Source organism: Anomalospiza imberbis, chromosome 1, assembly GCF_031753505.1.
Source record: "Anomalospiza imberbis isolate Cuckoo-Finch-1a 21T00152 chromosome 1, ASM3175350v1, whole genome shotgun sequence".
Taxonomy (NCBI): domain Eukaryota; kingdom Metazoa; phylum Chordata; class Aves; order Passeriformes; family Viduidae; genus Anomalospiza; species Anomalospiza imberbis.
The window spans coordinates 137,858,328-137,882,984 of record NC_089681.1 but is presented as its reverse complement, the minus strand read 5'-3'; the positions used below and the strand labels follow the sequence as shown (position 1 = coordinate 137,882,984).

General features: G+C 41.7%; 1 protein-coding gene across 1 annotated transcript in view; it reads left to right on the top strand.

Annotated features, from left to right (window-relative positions):
* KIF5B (kinesin family member 5B) overlaps positions 1-24,657 on the top strand; it is a 102,975-nt gene that overhangs the window by 31,875 nt on the left and 46,443 nt on the right. The window lies entirely within an intron of this gene.

Below are 24,657 nucleotides of genomic sequence, written 5' to 3'. Positions count from 1 at the left end.
CAGATTAAGACCTAAACCAGAAGTCTTCTGTATCTGTATAGAAATGGTTTGCTTGCAATTATTTTTATTTCCTTACAGCCCTTTTGTTGTTGTACTGAAAAATGAGATGCATCCTTTCCTCTTGTCTCTTCCATTTAAAACAGGAGTTGTTGCTCTTGTTCATATGTGTGACCATGCAGCTGAAGGAAGCAGAATTACACTGGAGAGGACTTCTCCTCGAAGGAACTGTGAGGTGAAGGGCAGTGCCACTGAGTTCCAGATTACTAGTCTTACCTAGTGATTAGTTGCTGTTATCTCTGGAAATTTGAGATTAAGGATGTGGCTGCCATCTGAGTGGCTCTTTATTGCATTGCTGAGAAGAAAATAAAATCATAGAAGTCAAGTTTCTAAACCTAAGAAAAGTGGACTGCCACACAGCAAAAACGCTGCAGACATAAAACAAATGAGCTAATGAATAATGGTGGCAGAAATGTCTAATGTGCCTGAAAATGTAATGACTCTGGATAAACTGGGCTGTCCTAAATTTTAGAGTTTCCTGAAGGCTTAACCTGTGAGGTGCCACCAGGTAGAGGTAAACAAATGGCAGAGTGAACAACTGGAGAAGTGAATTTCAGACACAGAGGTTCTCCATGGGGTATGGTTTAATACAGGTGTGTTAGTCCATACAGAAATCCTACAAAATACTAGCAATAGGGGATGAAGGAATGCTGCTGCAGGAACAGGGTGAGTGGGAGTAGGTGGATAAGCCTGTTCCTTACGTGAGAGACAATTGAGTCCAAACAGATGAAAATGGTGCAGATTACAGTTGTGTATTTTGGGATACTGCTGGTTACATTTTCACTGAGTATTTTGTGTGAACATTTTCTACGTGTTTGCATGCATGGCTCACTATGGAGGTAGTCAGAACCTCACCAGTGTTTTCCATGAGTGGGTCCTGGGGAGTGAGTGTGCCAGTCTTACTGGCATTTGACAGCTTGTTTTCATAGAGAAGGTAGTGAAAGCAGGAGCACTATTTTTTTTTTTGAAGGTTCCCCCTAAGTAAGTAAAAAATCCACACAGGGAAAGAAAGTGAGAGTTAATTTAGAGTAGGGAATTAATACAGAGTAACTAATTTCTTCACCAGTAATGGGAGAGAGCCTGGACTGATGATGGAGCAGCCGCTGCACTGCTTGATCTGTGTGAGAAGGACAAGTCAAGGAACAGCAGCCAGCCTGCCATTGTTCTGGGAGATTGCTCTGCACTGTCACAGATAGAGCAAGTTATTTTCGAGTAAGTACTAAGCTTCAGTAATCTACAGCAACGAGGCTCTAGGATAAGAATGTCCTAAGCAATTAGTGAGTCAGGCCTGTTAGTGCTTATCCGGGTCACACAGTTCAGTTCTGCAAAAAAATTTAATACCCAATAGCCCTGCTGCCACAGGTGCAGCAGCAGTGCAGGAGAGCAGCTCTGCCTTAGCCTGTTAGAGCTGTCCCAAGGGTCAGTGGGAAGGGACAGGGAAGGTTTGCTCCTGGTAGAATCCTGCCTGTCCCTGCTGAGCTGGGGCTGTGAGCTCTGCCTGTGGCGTTCCCCAGCACGCAGCAGCCGGGCGGGCCCAGCCTGAGCCTCGCCGTTAGGTGGTGGTCTAGAGCAACCAGAAGAAAATGCTGACAGGGATGTTTAGAGCAGCACTAGGAACTTGGCTGCAGCTCTTCAGGGTAACGGGGGCTGTTTTTTCAGTAGGGATTAGGGAAAGCAAATACTTCAGCATTAAGTCTTTTTTCTTCCCCATCTTGAATTATTAGTGAGATGTGCCACATCCTCATATGCATCATCTCCTGACACATGCAACATCAAAACCACCCACATCTTAAGATCTGTTAAAACTTTATAGTCTTCTCTTCTTGTCCTGTTTTAACACATCTGCTGGAAGAATTACACCCTGAAGACGCTGAAAGAGGGTGCGATGCTTTCCCAGTGTAGAGGTCTGCCAGGTCTGTGATTATTATGGTGGTCAGGGATGCTAGGAGCAACTTCCATTCCAGTTTGTAAATTTTGTGTTAATCCAAATCCAGGTATTGCTTAGAAGTGGTGTTTAGGAAGAAGCTAAAAATCATAAAAGTGGTGCTTTGATGAAGCTACCAAAGCCCTACATTTCTGATTTAGAACTAGTTAATGGTTTTTTTTCCTGTTTCTTAGTATAAACATTTTCAAGTACTTGGATAGAGAAGTTGTCCCTCCCAATCACATGCCACTGATGTGTGACTTTCTGCCGGTAATAACAAGCAAGCAGTCTCCAATCTTGCTGCAATCTTGCTTGCAATTTTTAAAAAATGTAGCCATTTTTTAAAAAGGCATGTTCTCAAATCTAGACTACGTGCAGATGAGAATGGTGTTTTCCTTGGGTTTCTGGAGCTGTGATTGCAGAGGTTTTTGTGAGCTGTCGTTGCTCACCTTGTGGAGCCTGTGCTGTCGGGAGCTGGAGAGCACTGTCAGTGTTGCAGAGCTTGTGGCTGTTACTGGTTTTCTACTAAAGGGCTGAAATGATTTAACATGGGTAGACACACATTCTTCTTTGGATTCCACTGTGATTCCCATTTTCCTAGTGTCTATTCAAGCAATTCAGTCCTGTGTATTCCATCCTACTCAGTGCTAACAGGCCCCCACTGATGACAGTGCTGGAGAGTAAACACAAATAATTCAGTACCATTCAGCCAGAGATGATGCTCTGTGTGTCAGGTGTTCGTTTTAAATCCCTCTCTCTCTTTGTTAGACCCTGCTGTAAAAGCAGCTCAGGATTTTTTATGGCAGAGTTGTCAGTGCTGTGACCAGCATTTTTTGGGTTCAGTAGAAGACACATTTGATGAGATGTGAGGTGTTCACAACAATGCTCTTTCATCAATTTTCTTGTTATCTCAGGTCTTCAGGGATTATCAGCCACTGGCATTGATAGATACAGATAAAATCCTTTTCACTGCAGTCTGTAGACTTCCTATCCTTTCCTCTGTGGTTTTGTCATGCATTGCCAGTGTAAATCAGCCTGCAGCTGACAGAAATACTTGTCTAGTTGATGTTTTCATGATAGTTTGAAGCAGGAACTGAAGGCAGACAAACCAGTTAGTAGGGGTGAGCACCATACATGTGCTGATGCTCTGCAGCACAAAGCTGCTGTTCATGTCTCTTGCTTCTGGGAGATGTTACTTTAGGGAAGTCCCAGTAATTCTTACAATACTTGGGTTTTAAAAACTCTAATTTTCAATATAATGTGTTTTTTATTTTAAACATGCTTGCAAAAAAAAAAAAAGGCAAACGCATAATAATGCAATATTGTATCAAAATGCAATAAAGTATCAAAAGCCCATAAACCCTTTTGGAAGGGCTGGACCCAAAACTAAAATAGCACACTTTACTTACAGCAGCTTCCAGTAATGAAAACAGTAGATTAAAAGCCTATAGCTAAAACAGAACAAACCCACAGATTTTACAGATTCTTTACAGGTCAGGTGCCAGTGTAGAGAAAATCACTAATGTATCAAGATTTTGGCATCCCTTCTGACAGTAACCTGGAACTAACTTGATGCTCAGCCACTGTTCCTGTGAGCACTTTCTGCTTGTGGGTACCTGCTCAGCAAACCCTTACCATCCTTGAGGCACTTCCTTGAGACCATGGCCACCTTCAGCCTCAGACACTTGGAGGGGCAATAGTAACAATAGGTACAAATAATACAAAAGAAACTTCCACTGAATCCAGTCTTAGATAATGTTCCCATTTTCTTATTGCTTCCCAGAGAGGTACAGACTAATCCTGCTGTGCCCAGCTTGCCTGCCAGGCCAGCAGACAGAAACTGCCTTCAGGTTCCTGAAAAGCCCATAGCACACTCTGTTCTGAGTGTTGTGGTTTAAGCCCCTCAGCCCACAAAGCCACTCAATGGCTCACCCCCTGTGGTGGGATGAGGGGGAAAACTGGAAAAAGTAAAAGGGAGAAAACTCTTGGATCGAGGTAAAGACAATTTAACAGGTTAAACAAAAGCTGCAGGTTAAACACACAAGCAAAGGAAAGTAAACCCAGGAATTCATTCACCACTTCCCCATGGGCCAGCCAGCCACCTCCAGGACAGCAGGGCTACATCACACCTAGCGGTGACTTGGGAAGACAAACGCCATCGCCCAGAATGTTTCCCCTCCTTCCCCCAGCTTTATACACTGAGCTTGACATTGCATGGCCTGGAATATCCCTTGGGTCAGGAGGGGTCAGCTGTCCCAGCTGTGTCCCCTCCCAGCTTCTGCTGCACCCCCAGCCTCCTCCCTGGCAAGACGCTGCGAGAAGCAGAAAAGGCCTTGACACTGTGAGCCCCACTCAGCAATAACAGAAACATCCCCTGTTATCAACACCGTTCTCAGCACAATGCTGAAACAGCCCTGGACTGGTTACTGTGAAGAAAATTATCTTTACCCCAGCCAAAACCAGCACATTGAAGTCTTTAAAAGTTTCTTAGTGTGCCTTTGAGTGGTCCATTTGTTCCCCTCAGGAATAACGTGAATAGTGTGTGTCAGCTTACCCATGGTCAGCTTTAATCAAGCTTTAAGATAAAGCAGTAGTTGCTTAGAATTTTAGACTTGAAAAATGGTATAAATGCTGACCAAGGAAAGCAGCAGCATGCATCATTAGAAGTCTATTTACAGCTCCTCTGGGGCTGTGTCTGTCTTGGCTGAGTTGCCATCATGAGCCAGTCCCACAGAAATCATCCTCGTACAGATTTGACCTGAAATCTTCCTGAATTTGCACTTTTCCTGGCTCTACTTCCTAAGCCTGACTGCTGATGTCCCTCAGAGCAGCCGTCATGGATGGACGGGCCAGGCCACCCTTCTCACCTTCCTGCCCTTGCACTGAGCCATCACTAGATAAAGCAGGTGACTTTATGTTTTCCCTCCTGCCTGTTGCTTTTCTTTGTCTCTTGTTTTTCTTAATGCAATCTTGCTTGATTTCAGCTTTATTTGTAATTGGAAGTAGCTTGCATACAGCTCTATAGCTTGGCTGGCTGCACTAAATAAGGCAAGAAGGCAGAAGGACTAATAAGACAGCTAAAATCACTCCTCTCTGAGAATATCAGGGAAGAGAGTTGTGATCTCACAGTCCACAACAAACCAGTTTTTAGAGAGATTTCACTCCATACAGTCCAAGCCCATCATCACCACCACAGCAGGTGGCAGGCACAGCTCAGGAGCAGCCACCGCAGGTCTGACTCTGCCTGTTGGGCCGACGCAGCCTGCAGTGATGGGACACAGGTTGGGATGGAGATCTGCACTCATTTCCTGAGAGTTTATGAATGAATAAAAGTGCTTGTCTCCCAGGCAGCCTGTAGGCTCTGGGGCAGTGTTTGACACTGGCTCAGCTGCTAGCAGAGCAAACAGCAGCCCAGTGGTCTGCACACTGCAGCAGGTCCTGGTGCCCAGCGGCAGGACCAGGGACACAAACTGAAACACAGGAGGCTCCCTCTGAACAGCAAGGGAACACATTTCACTGGGGGTGACTAAGCACTGGCATAGGGTCTATTGAACTTCTTATTTTTGTGAAATCAGCAGCTGTGCTGATTCCCAGCATGCAGCAGCATAACATAGCAGGATTTCATTCTGGATAGGTTCCAGACCAGCTGCTGATTAGCTTTTAAAAATCACTAATTCAGTCATGTGCTATTTGTTACGGCTTGAACATCTAACTAACTGTTGGTGAATCCAGGGCACTTTGTGGACAAATTAATATTATCTAATTAGGATTGTCATGCACACCTGGTGCTGATCTCTAGCATTCAAAAATATGGTTTCATTTTCTGTAAGCAATTCTTACATAGCTAATGGAGCATAGAATTATTTTGTGCCACCATAAAAGTGTGTGAGCTATATTAGAAAAGTAGAAGGAAGTTATACCAAGGTGTTGCCTACATTGACATTATGCATGAATTTTGCTTGCCATATATGACCAATTTCTTTGAAAATTAGTGTATACATCTGAAAAATAAACTATGTTTTACAGTGAGTAAAGATTAAGGTTAAATTAATTACTGTGAAAGCAGCACTCAAAGCTAGCTTATTTAGCATATATTTATTCAGAAATAAGAGCTCTTACGATGTTTTTGTGGATTCTTTTTGTGTTTTTAAGTTAATCTTGGCTACAAACCCTCTCATAACAAACCTGTTTAAAAGTTAAATATGATTTGAAGCCAGTGCAGAGTATAAATATACATTGCTGATATCAATCCTAAATTGTCTCGTTTCAGAAAGGTCTTTACAGCTTAAGGATTCCCTGTTTAAATACCCACTTTGCTAAACTGTGGGGCAGGAAGGTGATCCTGGTCCAAGGTCAGTGGGAGCAGAGTCGTGCTGAGGCAAAGGGACAGGAGCAGCTCTTTGTCAGAGGAACAAGCCCACGTCCCCAGGGAAGGGATTTTTCTGCATTTGCATTCACTAAATCCGAAATCAGAAGGAGCTTTCAGAAGCAAAGGCTTATTTGTGGAAGGATCAGAGAATCCTGGCCTTGGCCTGGGAGCTCTTGTTGGTCATGGAGACAAGCTGTAACTTCTAAGGAGTAACAAACTGTGCTAGATTGCAGCTCCTTCTTAACTCTGCAACTCACTTTTCAAATCAAATCCCTTCATGTTGGGGTATCTCAGCATACAGAGCAAGGAGCCATGGTTGCCTTTGGAGAGTGTGCTCACAGCCTGGCTTCCAGAGGTTCTGGAGGCATCTCCCTTGCAGCCCGTGTCCTCCCCTCCGAGCATGGAGGTTGCACATCCAGTTATGTTGTTTATAAGCAAATGAAACAGGCAACTGCCACCCTTTCTCTGCTTTTTAATATTGTGATTGGTTTATGCAGAACATGCAGCTTGCATAAATAAAGAACTGGACTGAAGTAAATGAGAGGTATAAATGGCAGGCAGGATCTTCTGAGCTTCAGCTGAAGGTGTCACAAGATTTCCCTTTCTAGTGCTGGATTAGTTCCTCACCTTTGCTACATCTTCCAGTGAAATGAATGCAGGGGTATTGCTCACATGAGAACAATAACTGATGTTAAAACCTGGAAACTGGTGTCAAAGCTTAGGAAGTGCTCTGGATTTCAAGTACTAAAGATGAAGTCAGTTTTGATTTGCAAGAGTGAGTTATACTGTAAAAGTGGAGTAGCAGTGAGATAGAAAATACTTTAATTGAAGCCATCCTCTCAGGATCACCAAGCCCTTGGCTGGCCTTGGCAGCTGTCATCCCCCTGTGTCTCAGCGCACAATCACTACATAAGCAGTGGAGAAACCTCATAATTTTGAACTTCAGGATGAAAGCAGTCCTTATTTACAGTTACACCCAGTGACCATTGTGCACAGGAAGTGTGTGATTATAAAAATACAGCTAGGACAAGTCTTACAAGTCTTCCCTACCTGACTATAGAAAGACAAATACTGCCTTTATTGGATTAGGTAAACTGTGGAGCAGAACAGACCATGGCTTTGTAAAGTTTGTGCAGAGCTGCTGCTTCTGGGGGCAGAGCCAGGGTTTTGGGGGGTCTGAAGAGCCTCTTTAGATTCTCGTAAAGCATGGAATCTCAGAGAAGAATTTTCCTCTCAGTCAGGGCACTTTCAACTGTAACACCCGTTTTTACACCAAATAGATTTGACAGGCAATATCTTATAAGATAAAAAAATGTGTTCTGTTAGCAACCATAACTGTTGGAGCCACAGGGCTTGGTTTGCCCAAGTAAACATACCTTAACCCCTGTCACACTCCTGGATACTCCCAAGAGAAGCCACACCAGGCTGACAGATGTGACACAGCCCATGGAGGCCAGTGCTGGAGGCCAGGCTGGCTGCCCTGGCACTTTCCTCTCGACCCTGTATTTCCATGGTGCCTGTCTGAACATCCCCTGCCCACCCTGTTCCCTCTGCCCCTCCCCTGCTGGTGCTGCCGGTGGCAATGGGTGGCTCAGGCACTGCTCCACCTGCGTGGCCATGGAAGGACAGGGGCTGGGACAGGAGCCTACAAGCACGAGGTAAGGGTGAAGAGGACGTGGCCTGAGCCTCTGCAGTGCCTGCATCACAGCTGGATGTTCAGCTGCAGCCTGAGTTTAAGGGCAGGTGATCCATCCCAGGAGCAGCAGCTACTGGTAAGCAGCGTTCCTTCTCTCCACTGAGCACAGGGGTCTCTCTTTGCACTGACAGCATCTCACACCGAATTTTGAAGCCTTGAGGCTACATTGCAGCAGACAGCTGGGAATTCAGAGCACAAAGTACTCACTTCTTCTGTATGAAAACATTCCTGCAGCCAGCAAAAGGACAGCTCTGCATAAGACAAAAGTCGATCCATCTTGGGAGGTAGGACAGTATTTAATCATTAAAACTAGTGCAGAAGATATAATTTCAGAGTTTTTCAATCAATCTGACAGGCATTGAAGGAAAGGGCTGCAGTGAACTCCCCCGTTTCTGGCCAGCGCTTTTGTAGTGCATTTGGATTTTTCTAGTCCCTCCTGCAAAGGCAACACAGAGTTCTGCAATTCTTTTAAGTAGCATCAAGGACATTGTGTTCCAGTTCCGCATCCCTGATGTATCAATTAACTTGAGTGACTTGGAACTCTTACCTTGAAGCTGTGCACATAATGTTGACATTAAAAAGGAAAATGCTGCCAACATTTGTTGAAGTGCCAAAAAGAAAGTGCTCTGTTCAGGCTCACACCAACCACTCATTGTTCCCATCCTATCTCACAGGATAATCAGAAAGTGCCTGGGTGATTCTCCACCCTTTCCTCATTTTCTCTGCAGGGAAGCATGAGATCAACAATTTTCTCCTTTTGTTAATTTTTGTCCTTTGCATGACCATTTGTTTTGATTTATTAGAATTAATTTGCTTAAATATTAAAAAAAAAAAATCCTAAGTATAATGGGTATAATGCAGGGATTCCTGCAGCCCTGGGTCTCTGGAGACCCCCTGTAGCCAAGTTGGCTCCCCAGAATTGTTCAGAGCACTTGAATGTTGGGTTTCTGCTCCAGATTTTGCTACAGAAATTTCCTCCTGGCTGTAGAGGCAGCACAGGGTGATTAACTTGTCTGGGATAAAGAAAGCCTTGGTGAAACAAGGCACCACTGTAGTGATTAGCATTAGTGATTTGTAATTGCTAATTTGGTATTCCAGTATTTAGTGATGTCTCTGGAAATAGGAGGTGTTAGTGATATAGAAATATTTACAAACAGCTTCCAGCTAGCCAGTAAACATAGACACAAGTCTATTAGTGCCAGGAAATAAATTCCCTGCTCCTAACATGTAAATATAAGAATCAAAAATAGCAAGTAAAAGCAAGAAATCTGCAAGATTTAGGAGATATTTTCGCAAAATAGGAAGCACACTTTGCAAAATTATGCCATTAATTGCTGCAACTAGTGGGACTGTTACCTCTTTTAAAGAGTTTGGTCACCATGTCAAGACAATTTATTTTAATCTAAAGTAGTCAGGAATTACATCTGTACATTACAAACCCATGAGTCCTAGCCATAAAAAAACCAACCCTTGTTGGTGCAGGATTCTTTTTGGTAAATCTTCCTGTGCTTTACTCATACAAACTCCGAGTCTCTTATCAGTCCCTTCCTTTCCCAGCTGTATAGCAAATGCCTTAAACTAAATGGGATGGGAGCTTCTGGCCACAAGCTATTTCACACTGTTCAAGGCAAGTCAGGCCAACAAGAAAAGTGCCTGAAGTGAGGCCTGGGTAGCCACTCTTCTGGCAGCACAATGTGTACTTTTAACTACTGGCAGAATAACAAAATGAAAGAACTTGAGGTCAAATCAATCCCCAGCCGTAAATACCAGGCATTGACCTTAACAACACTTCTTTGGTACATCTAATAGTAAAATTACATAGAAGGTGATATTTCCATTATGATTCATTTTCTCAGCCTCAGAGGTACCTATCATTGCTACCCTGTATTGCTTAGTTCCATGGATTCCCATTATTTTTTATATAACTTCCAACCATTTTCTGGTGTTATTTTTCTTATTCTGTCAAAATTGCAGAGGAATATAGCCAGCATATGCAGAGTAATCTCAAGAGATTGTCAAAACTGACAAATTTCCAGCTGTTGATCTTTTCATCTCTGCCAGATTCTGCTGTAGCGTTGCCTTTCATTTTCCCCATCTAATGCTGCTTCCTTCCCTCTCTGTGAGACAGCCGCTCTCCTCATGAGGATTCCAGCAGAAAAGGAAGCAAGGCAAGCTTTCCATGCTCTGGGTGCACCCAGGGTTCCTGTGATGAGCAGGGAAGTTGTGTTCTCCACAGCAGTGCCCAGGGCTCTGTGGGTTTAGTGGATTTCATTTGCATGCCATGAGGGATTACTCTAATCTTCAGGTACACGAAGCAGAGGTAATTCACCTTTTAATCCATATTTAGCAAAAGCCTTTCAACACACCTCTGTAGTGCTGCTGTCTTTAGCATTTGAGTACCAAATGCTATTGTGGATAAAAGATAGAAGTTCTGGAACTCCGGGAACACTGGAGTTTAGAGCCGAGGCATTCTGCATGGAACTGATTTCTGTCTGTATGTTACTGTCCTGAGCTAGGGATGGTTCACAGTGCTGCAGATCAACCCAGCCTAAGCATAGACACAGCTGTAAATTAAAACAGTTTATTTTAAAAAAAGGGAGAAAGAGAAGGAACAAACAATAAAAAGCAAGCACAAAGCAAGGTGGGAGCAGGAGTCTGAAAGTAAAATGAGCTTCAAGCTGAAGAGGCTGAGGAGAATCACACAGGCATCCATCACCACCAACCCAGCCTCAGCAGCAGGGAAAGGGGCAAAAATAGGGGTTAGCACCCACATCCCCCTCTTGCTGAAGCCAGGGGATGAGCCTGATTGCTGGCAGCACTATGGGAATATCAGCTCACACAGATGTGCAGGGTGGTACTGAGCATGTTCTGCTCTGGAGCAGCCCACAATGAACATGGCACAAGGGATGGTGCTTCCTGACACAGCTCTCCTGACTCCTGCTGCACCTCCTTGGCTAAAGATGCAAATTTTTAGCATCTTTATGCTCCTCCTTTTGCCTCTTATGGTGCAAGCAGGAATGGGTTTCTACACCTGAAAAACAGCTGATGTGAGAGGGCTCACTATGACTCTCTAGCAAAGGAGCTGCATTGTACAAAAAATTGAAGTAGTTAAGAAAAATGAGTATGACTTAAACACTTCAGAGATACACACATATAAATAATATAAATTCATAACAGCAACATAAAAATGTTTCAAATTGGGCAGTACTTTGTTCCTGTATTCACAAGTTAAGAGCTTCTTGTAATTCTTAGTAATATCTGCAGTGCACTTTGGAGGGAAAAAAACCCCTTTTCTGACCTACCTTTTCCCTTCAGCTGTCATAGTCTTCAAGCCCCCTGGAACTGTAAATGTTCTTAGTCCTGAAAATTGCTCCGTCACTGCTTTTAATTTGCCTCATCTCTTGCTGTGTTGTGCTTGAATCATAGCTGAGTAATTGGTCTCAGTACAGAGCATGAAAAACAATCCTAGGAAAAGTAAATTAATGCATCCACTACTGCATTAAAGTACAGTCCACTAATGAAATTATGGACTAGAAGCTCATGTAAGTCCTTGTAGCTACCCTTAATCAGCAACATAAATGTTCATTGAGAACAAGGCAAATTCAGCTTTTTATTCAGCTGAGTCTGTATCTTTGAGAACAAATCACTTCCAAAAGTAATTCTTTTGACTGCTAAAGTGAAAGATAACTGAAAAAGCATTCAGAAAACAAGATATATTTTAACTGTCAGATTGGGAAGACAATATTTAGTATTTCAAGCTTAGTGGGACATATATTGCTCTTATAGAAATCCACAGTTATTACATTAATTTGGTGAAGTTGAATCTACCCAGAGACTAGATATTTATGTACAAGTTATAGAAATAATAATAAAAAAGTTTAAATGTAATATTAATATTAAATATATTTTTAACTTAGTAAATTAAAAAAAGGAAAGTGTACAACACCAAAGATAAAATAATTTTTGAGCTATTTTAGCAAAAAGTATGCTTTGCTTGGATGAAGGTTATATCTGTAATGCATCTGACAGTGACATATGGACCTGGCTGCAGGGTTTGTTTTCATTTAAGGGGAAGCTGAGAAGGTCTCTTCAGTGGGTGACCATAGACACCACTGAAAAACCCAGGGTCCCTTTTATTCTCCCTTAAACCCCATAGGTTTAGGAAAAGCCACATTCCCTAGGTCCCAGTGGATAAGTTCCAGCTGAGCAGGGAGCAGCCCTGGTACCACCAGAAAGAGAAGGAAGGATTAACTCAGGGCACAGGCAGTTCAGGTTCAGGCTGCAGTGGGTGCAGAGAAATCCAAACAGCTTGGAGGCAAAAGAGAATTTCTCCACCACTGAATCAAAACCACTCTGGCCACTGTCCCCAAAGCCAATTTCCTGTACTTCTCCAGTGCAATGTGGCTTTCACTGGAACTTCAAATGAGAGTGCTAGCACTGATGTATGTGAGGAGCAGACCTTTGAAACTGTGGTTGTAAATAATTTTGGTAAGATTTTAGAGTGAATTTCACTGGATGTGTGATCTAAAATCTTACCAGTCTGGCCCTGACTGATGTAATGGAAGTGAACAACTATTCTTAGGTAAAATTAATGCTGTGCAGGACATGAACACAAGGCCCAGGAGCCAGAAGAAAATTTGCTGCCCAAGAAAGTGTTTAGTCTCCATAAAAACCTGAGATGATGATGGCATATACACAAAAGGACCAGGATCATGTCTTTTTGGCAATAGAAACTGGTTCACTAGGTTACCACCAGACACCAAAAACCAGCCAAATTCCACTGTCATGGTCCAGCTTCTTGATAGTGTGTCAGAAATCATGCTTTCCAAATTGGCCTTCTGGTTTAATAAGTTTCTGGGATAAAACAGCTTTTATCATCAAAGAATTCAAGTTGAAAAAAAAGAGAGAATTTGTTTAATGTGTTTGATTACATAATTTTAATCAAACACATTAAACAAATTCCCATGGATAAAATGGGATCAAATCACCTGAATAAATGCACTTCTATGTTCAATAGTATTCTCTAAGAACAAAGATGGCATCATCTTAAGAGCAATATTAGTTTTGAGATATGTACATATTTGAGATATGCATTTCATAAGGCTTGAAAGCTTTCGTTTTGTTTATGATTGCACGGCTCAGTGTGATAAACCTTTCTCTCAAAGTATGCTTGTGCACAGAGACAGGAAACCAGCCACATCAAAAATCTGGACAGAGACAGTATAGCATAGATAAATCTGAAGTTTGGCATCTGCTGGGAGTTCAGAGCTTGTTTAATTCTTTAGTAGTTTGTGGTTCACTGATGTCATCAGGAGAACAGGCATAATTTGCAGCTTCAAAAAATGCCTGATTTAAAGCTGTTGCTTTAGCCCAGGAGACTGCCACATGAGTTGGAATCTGTGGTGTGTTTTAGTATTTTGTCAGCAATATGATCAAAATGAAGAATTTTAGAAGAAAAACCTTCTGAGTTTTGGGTGATTTAACATTCTACTTCAGAGATAATCAATATAATTTGTATCTTAGAAAGTAAGGCTCAGGAGGGGTAACAAAATGTGTCCACCAAGAAATCATCTATTCCATTCTTCATTTCCACAACCATCCTCCTTATTTGTAAGAGCTGTCAGCAGCAAATGCCTCTGCGCGTTCGTGTGGGTGTGCACCAGCTCAGCCTTGGTGGCCAGGATGATCACTGTCCCTTGGGGTCACGGCTGGCCAGAGGGCAGGGTCCTTCCTGCAGAAGGCTTGTATCACTCTCTGTGGGTTGGGAAGAGGGCTGGGGGGAGAAGATTGCCCAGGAAGAGGAGATGGATGTGGGTAAACACTGAACAAACCTGGAGAATGAAAATTAGCAGCCTCCTTTGCAGTTTCCTTGGCGCCGGCAGTTCCTGCGGGAGCGCAGCCCTTGGCAGCCCCGCTTGCCTTGGTGCTTTGGAGGAGCGCCTGGCTCTGGCTGCAGACAGCAGTCAGATGCCATCAGCCAAACCCACTTTCAGCCTTTTTTATAGCTCATATTTCCAGCTGTTTGTCCTTGTTTCTCTCCTGGTGTATGGCTCACAGATCTGCCCTCCTGAGCTGCTCACCAGCCGCTGACTTTTCTCCTGCTGTTCCTTTAGATTTGGCCACTGCCCCTGGCTGTCTCTTGGCCTTGTGCTTTACCTTATTGTTTCTCTTAATACAGACAACATTGATATAGTTAAGTTGTCTGGTTTGGAGACTTCAGAACATTCAAAGGCATTGCAGGAGCGTAACAAGGGCTTGCCCTGAGGACATTTGTCTGCTTGCAGCACAGGACAGAGCTCATCAAAGGACATCTTTTAGCTCTTTGGTAGTAGAGCTTTGCACAGTTTGTCTCAAGTCGGGTCCTGACAGACATGGATCAACATAATCATTAAACCAATCACCACAACTGCAAGTAATTTGGACCTCTGTAAGCATACATGTGAGGTTTGGTGATACAATCTCAGTCCTGAAAAAGTAATGTAAATGTGCTTCAGTGCTCTGCATTGAAGATTCAGGTTTAAACAGAGCCAACAAAGACATACCAACTCCCTTTCACTGGGAATCTACATTTTCATTTCCCACCTCAGATTTCGTGGTACTAAAGTAATCCTGCAGCTTTGCATCAGGCAGATGTAGGAAACAAAAATTGTTTTATGTAAGTAAAGGCACCAAAAAGATGGGTTAGATGATACACTGAATCCAGCTATGTAATTATCTTCTTGCTGATGGTCTCAAAAAAACCCTTCCCTCAGAGTAAGTCAAGTGATAACAAACATTATTTCTCAGGGATTTACTACTTTCTTTCATTCCCTGTAAATCAGGGTGACAAGACAATTATATGGAACACTCTATAGATTCAGCAAAGATTCACAGAAAGAGGCAAGCAACAAGGCAAAGCAGCAAGGAAGATAACATGCACAAAATTTCTACTGAATATTGACATACCAGAAAACCAAATAACCTAATTGGAATTAGGACCAACTTTGCATAAAATACAATGCTGAAATTACAGTAAGAACAGGAGAAATCTTGCTGACACTTGGCACCTGACACTGTTTCCTGTGATGATCCCAGGGTAGACCTGAAAGAACTCTCAGCAGCAAGAACAATTTGGTCGAAGGTGTTGAATGTCTTCATACACTGCCTTTTCTAACAGGATTCTACGCTTAACCTGGAAGTTTCAGGGAGACATCTCATGATCTATCTTTCTATAATACATGCAGCTCTGCCAGATCAGCTGAACAAACAACTTTCAGCGATGAGATTATTTGTATAAAAACACCATTAAAATTGCACTCACTGAAGTATGGAAACCTGTCAAGGCTTTGTGCCTTTTTAGATACTGACTGTTTTAATAGGAAAAAATTATGTGATATCTGGCCTCCCTTTCAATTGCTATGGAGTTTTGTGAATACTGGGAAAAGTTACCTCTCACTTATGCTTGGTCTAATAGACATTATAATGAAAATATTTGATTGAATGAGATACAGAAGATATTCCAGCTGGTGACTTTCCATTTTGTCAGGAGCATTAAACCCATTCCCTGAAATAAATTGCTAGTTCAGTTCCATGTGTCTGCTGGGGTTAAACCGCCTCTTACTGTAGGATGGAAAAAGACAGATTCAGCAGCAACCACAGAAACCTGGCCCAAAATAATTTGGCAGAGATTAGGCCTTGGGTTGGCGCAGTGCCTGGGAGTGAATTACATCCATGCCACTGGACTTAGTGGCCTTTCTCATATGGTCATTTCTATACGCTCCTGCAGTGACTTAGCATCTACCTCCATTTAGGTACTTATTTCCTCAAATATCTTCAAAATACCCATACCATAACTATCAGAAGATTTCTAGTAATTATGTGCTTGACATCCAGAAGTCTCATCTCTCTAACCTAGTTTGGCTTTTATTCCTCTCTTTGATAGTCATTTTGGATACATTTTGCTGTTCTCTGTCCTTCCCACTACATTTCCTGGTGCAAATTTCTATCAATTCACTGTGAACGTGGCTTTTTGCCCAGCTCTCAGGCTTGAGATTCCGTGAAAGTACAGCAAAGGGAATTCTAGTCAGAAAAGCACAGAGAAGAGGGGAAAGAGTAACCAGAACAGAAATCTGACTTTCTGCCAGGAGATTGACTTTGCACTGGCTGGCAGTGGAGCTGCACTGTCTGAGAGCAGCTATCACTCTGTGGGAAGAAAAGGATTGGCCATCATCAAGGAGGTGCAGCAGGCCTTCCTGGGTCACCGTTCCTGTGTAGGGAACATCACAAGGGATAGCAGAACACTTCAAACACAGGAGCTGTCTCACCAGTCACAGCCAGCACTAAATTGGCTTGTTTTCAGTACTGGTGAAGCATCACAAGTACCTTTTTTTTTTAGTTTCATCTAGAAGGCTTTTATTCAGGATATGGCAAATGGGATCATTGTGACCTCAGCTCAGCTCCATCTGCTGATAGAGACTTTATTTTTGACCATAAGTCACAATGGCTTTAAATAATTGAGACTGAAAAGCTCCAGGATGATTCCTGCAATGAAAATCATAATGCTTCCCGCAGCATCCTGCTCTGGGACAATGTGTAAAAGGAAGTTGAAAACCTGAGCTCAGCCTGCAGGTAGAGAAAGGCTGTGCATGGAAACTCAGCTGCTGTCTGCAATGCAGGGCAAGTTCCTGAGCTGGCCCTGGCTTGGCTGGCCAGGACCCTACTGTTTCTCAGAAAGCAAATTTGTCCTGGCACAGCAGCTGCTCTGTGCTCTGGTGTGAGACACAGAGCAGTGTCAAGATCCTGAGGGCAAGTGCTCAGGAGAGAGAAAAGCAGAGAGAGGGAAGGCAAAGCAGCACAGAGGTGCAAAGCTTACAAGAACCAGACGAAGGATCTCTAAATTTGCCTCCTGCTTTAGTAAACTTAGAATCAACACCTTACATTTTTGAAGGATAGATCTGACCACGTACTTCTACTTCCTTAGGCTGGACTCAAGTTAGTAAAAAAATTATGACTGGCTGCAAACAAATAAAACCCACACACATTGTGTTGTACTTTTGGCTCTGAGCCAGTGGGGTGTACATTCAGCAGTTTTTTCAAAGACTTGAGATATGCTTCTTAGCAAGAAAATCCCTGAAAGTGAAAATTCCCACACAATGGTCAGACTGCAGGAATGATGGATTGGATGAAAAAAACCTGATGTTGCAGATTATTTTGCTTATTTGTGCTATGGACAAGGATCTCTACAGCCAATATCTATCCTGTATCCATCTACATACAATACAACATGACTACTGTCACAAGTCTGTAATGGTGGCTTTCTGTGCCAGTTTGGAGGCAGATTTCTTGAAAGACAGCTGGTTTTGGCTTTTGAACAACAGCCAGCTCTCACTGAAAGCACTGTACAAAGTTTTTTGGTGGCTTAGGAGTTGCCTGTCCTGCTCCCAGTGCACGTTGCTCCTGCCACTGATGGCAGAGCACATGGGTGGTATAACTAAGTTTCAACAGGAAAAGACTGAAGTGCCATGGACATTAAATTTACATCCCACCCTTGGAAATTATTTCTGCCTAGTGAAGCTGGAAATAATAGTTGTGAAGTGCATTGACAAAGAAGGCTTCACAGATACTCCCCATATTAAACATTTCAGTGGAGGAACCCTCATTCTGTAAAATCCACTCATGCCCTGATCAGCTTTTTCAGTGAGGAGCTCCCACTGAAATTGCTGAAGAGGGAAAAACAGCCTTGGTTAAGGCTGGAAGTCATCCTAGATACATTGGAATTTCATTGGAAGTCATCCTAGATACATTGAAATTACTTGCAAATTTTGTTTTATTTCCACAGGATGGGACCTTGGCCACCTTTGGTGCAGTGGAGATGAACTTCATAGGATGGCAAGTAAATTTAGTAAATTTTCATATGTTTTAGTGCAGGAATTCCAAGCAAGGCATCCCTCCTAGCATGCATGTAATCAAGTACAGTCACTGTTCTCCTGTTCCCAGCCTCTTTACAGCCACAAGTTAGGCAGAAATCAGCTGCTATCTGATCTCACATACTATCTTGGATGCCCAAGTTGTATTACATGACCAAAGAACTCACAAGCAATTATAAATTAATTAACACAGACACAATTCAACATTAAGAAAATGGGGTATATGTCAGTCTAAAAATATCTTAATGCTAAATTTCAAAAATCCCAGGTGACTCTCCACAGTCACACATCTGGAAAGTTCTGGTTTTGCTCTCTCCAGTGACAGTTCACAAAGCTTGGTCAGCTCACAGCTGACAGCTGAAAGCTCACAGTCCTTGGTCTAGTCCCTTTTCCTAAGCAGAATTGAGCCAAAGAAAGAAAGAATGAAAGAAAGAAGGAAAGAAAACACCTCATTTCTGATAAATCAAGTAGACTAATCGAATATAGTGAGGAAAGGCCCTGCAGAAATGTATTTATAACATATGGGATGTCAAACAAATCAGTGACAGAGGGAGAATGTTTTGGGCAAGTTAAGTGTCCAAATAATCCATCAGGCTTTGAGTTGGCAAGAATGCTACAGGACCAGATGTAGGCTGTGAATCAGCAGCTTTGGAATGCCAGCACAGAAAGAATGGCAAGAGTGATCCAAGGGGGGACAGAGGCATGCAGAAACTGCTCCAAGACCATTTTAGCAAAGCACATGTTTCTAACATACATTTATGTCCCTGTGATGGCAAAGTAATGGCTGAAATGCTTACTAGCTTAGCTCCTCAAAGCATTAATTGAGGTCAGAAAGACTTTCTGGTGTCTTGAACAGATGAAATCTACTGCTGACCAGGCATTAAGACAAAATTTACAATTTAAAATTAAAAAAACATGCTTGAGAAAAGCCTATTTGCTGGCCCATTTCCGTAAAATGCTGAATTACTGCTGCTCAGTTTCCAAAATCTGCATTCTGTAGATTCTGACTTCTGTCTTATCTGTCCCCAGAGCAGGCTACAGAACAAGTGGAGGAGAGCTCTGCCCTGCTCCTGGCAGTGTGGAGCCAAGGGCAGGATTCCTTTCAGCGGGTGGGGATGGGAGGCATGCTGAGGGCATTTGCTCCCAGCTGACTTTGGCTGTTTACTGAACAGCCTCAGGATAGATGTGAGTCCAGCAGGAGGGCTCGGTGGGTCTCCCTGCCCTCACCCTGCACATTGCTCCCTCTCCTTGGCCATGGCTGATGCAGGATTATTGCACTGCCCAGACTTCATTGCTAAAGACCTTTTGGACTCTGTGAAAAGACACTTCACAGGTCAGTGAGAGTCCCTATACCAATTTCTTTTTGTAGTATCCCTCCTTTCTTAACCTCTGTGAGAGGTGAGCAATGCCAAAACACTTTTTGTCCTCTTTATTCCATTTGAACTCATAGACCCTGTGCCCTTCTAGAGAAAAATCAGACTATGTTCACTAGAGAAAGAAATGAAATGTCTGTTTCTAGAAACAGGAAAAGCACATGATACTGCCTGAAGAATTATCTTTATTTCTCTGAATTTAGCCATAGTTCAGGATATTTTGCAGGGATTGGAATAGATCTATTTACCTTCAAATGTCTCTTACTGATTTTATGATTAATTTTTCTTTCTTTTTTTATCTCAAATGGGAAAAAAACTAATTCATTCCTAAAATTTCAACAATAACTTTTTCTCCAACTCTCAACCCAGGAAAAAACTTTAAAATAATTTCTCTGTCAGCTGACTGGCTGTGAGTATACCCTGGTCTGTTCAACATACAAAGAGGCTGTTGTCAGTAGTCAGAAAACACCTCAGCACTTCAAACAGAAATCACATGAGAGGACCTTTCTGATGCCCAGTTGGCAGGAGGAGGACTGATAGCAATGAGAACCCTATTTGCATGTGTTTATAATTACCACACAAGCCACTGAGGATATTTTAATTTCTTTTTTCTCATGACTCTGCTGTCAGCAAAGTCAAACATCCTCATGGCTTCCATAATGTACTCAAAGATGCATCTTCCTTGAAGTCCATTTCAGCATTACAAGGCAGGAATATTCCTGTCACCAAGGAAGCAGGAACTGTTTTCTTCTTTCAATTAGAAATTAATTCTAGCTTTGACTAGTTCCTCAAATTACTTTGATCAAGTCCAGAACAGCAGATAGCAACACTTCTTTTTCTATGCTAGTGAATTCTCTGGATGGAATTGGGATGAAGAGAGGACAAGGAAAAATAAAATTAACAAGAAAATACTAAGGGAATTTCTGGTGTTCTGTTCTGCTTCTCAGGCAAAAAATCCCATGCAAGATGGTAATGAACTGGACCATGGGCTGTGGCCAGGAGGAGAACATTGTTTTCAGAGGACAATTGCAAATCTCCATTCCTTAGGCTGGAGCTGTGCTCTGGGGCACTGGGATCAGTGACATTCCTCTCAGTCCCACTGTGCCCAAACTGAGACCTGGGGATATTTAGTAACAGGGTCTGGGGGCCCTCTGCCCTCACTGTGTTCGTAGCTGCAGCTGCCTCAACGAAGGGAGAAGCAGCAGAAGCATTTTCACCCACTTCTACCTAGTGTATCTCGCACCTAACTTGAAAAGACCACAGGTAGGGTGAGAAATGTATGTCACTCTTGTGTTCAGGCTTCATTTGCTGCTGCTCAGGCTGCTGCCATGTGTGACAGAAGTGGAACTTTAGGTTCTGGGGACACCTCTGTGCTGGGAACTGGCCCACAGATCCTTGCAGAACACCAAGCAAATACCTGGCAGCAACATGCTGCTGCCAATGGGAGAATTGACCTGAACTGCTTGTTAGAAGCATAAATTGTGGCTCCCATTGCAAGCACCTGGGCATTTAGAAATTTGGAAGTGTTTTTTTTTTTTGTACTGTTTAACCATGAAAGGAAGCTCCTCAAACAAGTGCAATTTTTTGTTTCAGTTACTGTATGGTGAAACTAATCCTGGCCTTAAAAAAGAAAAACTGGTTACTGTTCAACACTTCTCTTTTGATAAAAAAACTTGAAATAATGTAAATAAAACTAAATAAATCAGAATTAAAAACTATCATGTATATTTCACATGAAGTGAACCTGCTATGCCTGCTACATACTTACAGGCAATAGCTGATCTGCTTTTGATTCATCACTTGTTTAAGTAATACAGATATTTTGCTCTCCAAAGTAATAGGCAGAAAAAGCAAAGTAAAACACAATGTAAAAAAACCCAACCAGCCAGGGTCAAATAAAGCGGAACTCTTTTCAACCCTTTCTGAAAAGCATATGGGTTTGGGTATTATCTCACCTAGCAGAAAATCACTGAGAAATGTTAAATTTAAAAAATACTTCATCAGCAAAAGTGTGACAACTCAATAAATGGATTAAAATAAGTTGATCTGCATCTTGAACTAGTATCAGCAGTGTGGCACTGTGTTTGATCCTTTGCCAGTTGTGCCACTGGGAATTTGTCTTTGCACTTGTAACCCAGGCAGAGGAATGGCATGCAAGGGAGAAAAGTGCTGGAAAGGCTCATTAATGCCTCTGCAAATAGCAGTTCTTGCCTTGTAAAGGCTCTGGGAATGTTTTTTTTCATGAAGATTGGGTGAATACCCAAGCAGTCTCAACACTGATGAGCCTTGTGTTGCTTTACAAACTTTATACAGACATACAAGGGAAGAGGAAAATGCATCTGTAAAGTATCTCAGGTTACCTTCATGTAGACTTATTCTATTAATTAACATTTTGATATTGACAGGTTCTTTATCTGCATCCCAAGGTGCCACTAGCTAAAGTAAAAAGACAGCTCTTGGGTTTGCTAGTAAAAAATAGAGTGGATGCAGGGCACACAGAAGGATTCTGAGTTTGACTGAGTCTACACATTGTTTCTGTTACATTCCCAGCCTGAATTGCAATATCAGAGATGACAATCATAATTTCACCTTGAGAAGCTAAAATACATGCCCTAAGAAAAGAAAACAAAACAGTTTGTACATTCCAAATTGAATGAAATGATTTCCTTCACTGACTCATGGCAGTTTGTGCAGAAGTGCCCATGGTAGATTGTCAGACACCTGGCAATCAGCATATTGCCAAAACAATATAATACAGTGCAGACCTGATGTTTGTGACTTGAAATTATATGGCTTGATAGAGCAAATATTTCACGTTTTGTGCGTGATACATTTGTTCTTCTGACAAAATAATTAAGCATTCTGTTAAAAAGAGTATTTTATTGTGGCAACCTCAGAAATAACAAAGCATCTATGACACACATCCATCGCATTCATTTGCGCAGTTGGAAGGCAAATCATCTGATTGATTATCTCTGTGACACAGAGCTCCATTTACATTATTTGAAAATATAAATTAGTTTAATGCAGTCAAGGAGTTCGAATTTTGGCAGTGTCATCATATGCACATAATGTTAAGAGATGATACTTATTAATCAATCATCAGTTTGACTCATCTAAAAAACCATATGCCAAAGCAGAAAAAAAATCAAAAAGAAATCCATCCAATTCAAATAATTCTTCTATCTTTCAATTTCAATAAATAAAACTTCCATAGTCTTATTCATCAACTTCTTTTGATTCTTTAGGAAATCAAAAGCATTGCTGCTGGGTTAAAATTGGACAAAAAATCATGGAGATGGTTTGAATGAGGACCATTGCATTTAGATGAATCAGACTGTGAGCACTTGCTAGGGAGTCTGGAATTAGAATACTAAACATTTTCCTATCTTCAAATCCTGTATCTTGAATGATGTGGAATTAATTATTTTCATTTATAACTCAACAGTGAAAACATCCTCTTACTGGGAAAAAGGAACTTGAAAAGACTGCAGAAATTTAAAAAAATATTGATATTACCCTTCCATTTAAATTTAATTTTGATTGCATATGCTAAGAACTTTATTATTTGGTTCTAAATTATTGAAATACTTTAAATTATAGTAAGGACCATTTTATAAGCTCAATTTTATGAAAATGAACTGTGTATTTAAAGACAGAAAACAGCAAAAATACACTCTAACATAAGATGTGGTAGCTTACTTTTTATGCAATTATCTTTATTATCCCTTCCAAAAAAGCTGATCACTTTGATAATAACAGTATGTAAACTAAAAGAAAAAGTGCATGCTGTGCTCTGCCAATGGAATGTCTGATTTTGATAATTGCAAAGTATCAATTAAATGCTTATAATACACTGGCACATCAATTTTTTTTAATGCTGTGTGGGTAGATAGCTTCACCACACTATTCTGTCCTTAGGGTTTGTTTCCACTCAGTCTGACATATTGATGTTTCTGTTCCCACCTGGTGGGGAAAGCACAGAGTAGCCCATTACTGGCAGGCTGCTTAGTCAATCTTTAAAAGATTCCATTTTGAATCTGATTGCTCCTTACTTTCCTTTCAAATATACCACAGGCACCTGGCAAATTTGTCTCTTTGACGTAAAAGCAGAAGGTTTCTTTAAAATATTTTAAAATCTAGTTTCAGTTGGGCTTTTTTTTTTTTTTTTTTTTTTTGGTAGAGAAAATGCAATAATAGGGTTGGCAAAGCAATTGAGAACTCAGGCATGGGCAAGAGGGGATGTACATGAATGCCAGAAATGAGTTATCCCAGAATCATGGAATGGCTGAGGCTGGAAGTGAGCTCTGGAGAGGATCTAGTCCTGCCCCCTGCTAATGCCCAGTGCCTTTCACTATGCACACTAATACCATTTGGTAGCTTCTCTCTGCTCATAACTCATGTCAGAGTCTAATCAGCCCTTTCAAAGGGCTAATGGCAGAGCTCTCACAGACAGCACTTCAGCACAAAGTTTGAATCAATAATGTTTTAATGGATTCTATTTGATCTTTGCAAGATACAGACAATCAATCTGGTTCTACATCATTTGAATGCTTTCCTTCAAGTGAGTACCAAATACAGCCTCTGCCTTTGAAAAAACTGCTCTGAGGAGTGCACTAAATGTGTGCAGCACATCTGAGACCTCTTGTGATTAGAAATGTGTTGCTGTTATCAATATATTGCACATTGCTGCGTATCTCACTGCAGTTTTCTGGAAGTCTACTTAAGGTGGGTCCAAATTTACATTTAAGGGTTCTGTGGGTAAACTTAAGCACCTAAAATTACCCCACTTAGGAGTCCAGCTCAGTCTTCATCCTATCTAAGCTTTAGGCCTCTAGTACTTGGATATCCAAAACTAAGTTGGATTACTTGGACTCTTATACAGTAAATAGAAGGTACATGGGCCTCTCCAGAAGATAATTTATCTGACCTACCTTGCAGTGACATAAATCACCTTCTGGGCTACTTAATCTGTTCATAGACTACAAGAGGAGACTAGGAACACTAGACTATGTGCTAGCTTATAGATGCTTAAACAGGTTAGGTGAACTCTGCTCTAGGTTTTAGCTGTTCTGTTAAACAATCTAGAAATCATCCTACCCAAGGCAAGGTCAAAAAAAAAAAAAAAAAAAAAAGAATATAACACCTCTCTGGCAGACAGAGCTTCAGCTTTCCTTGGTCAGAATGCTGAAGAGACTTTCCTGGACACAACCAGACTACAGAACATGAATATCTAGGTTCCTATATACTATACTACGGAACATGAATACCAAGGTTCCTATATACTGGGTATATGATGTTTCCTTAGACAATCTGTTTTCCTTTGCTATTTC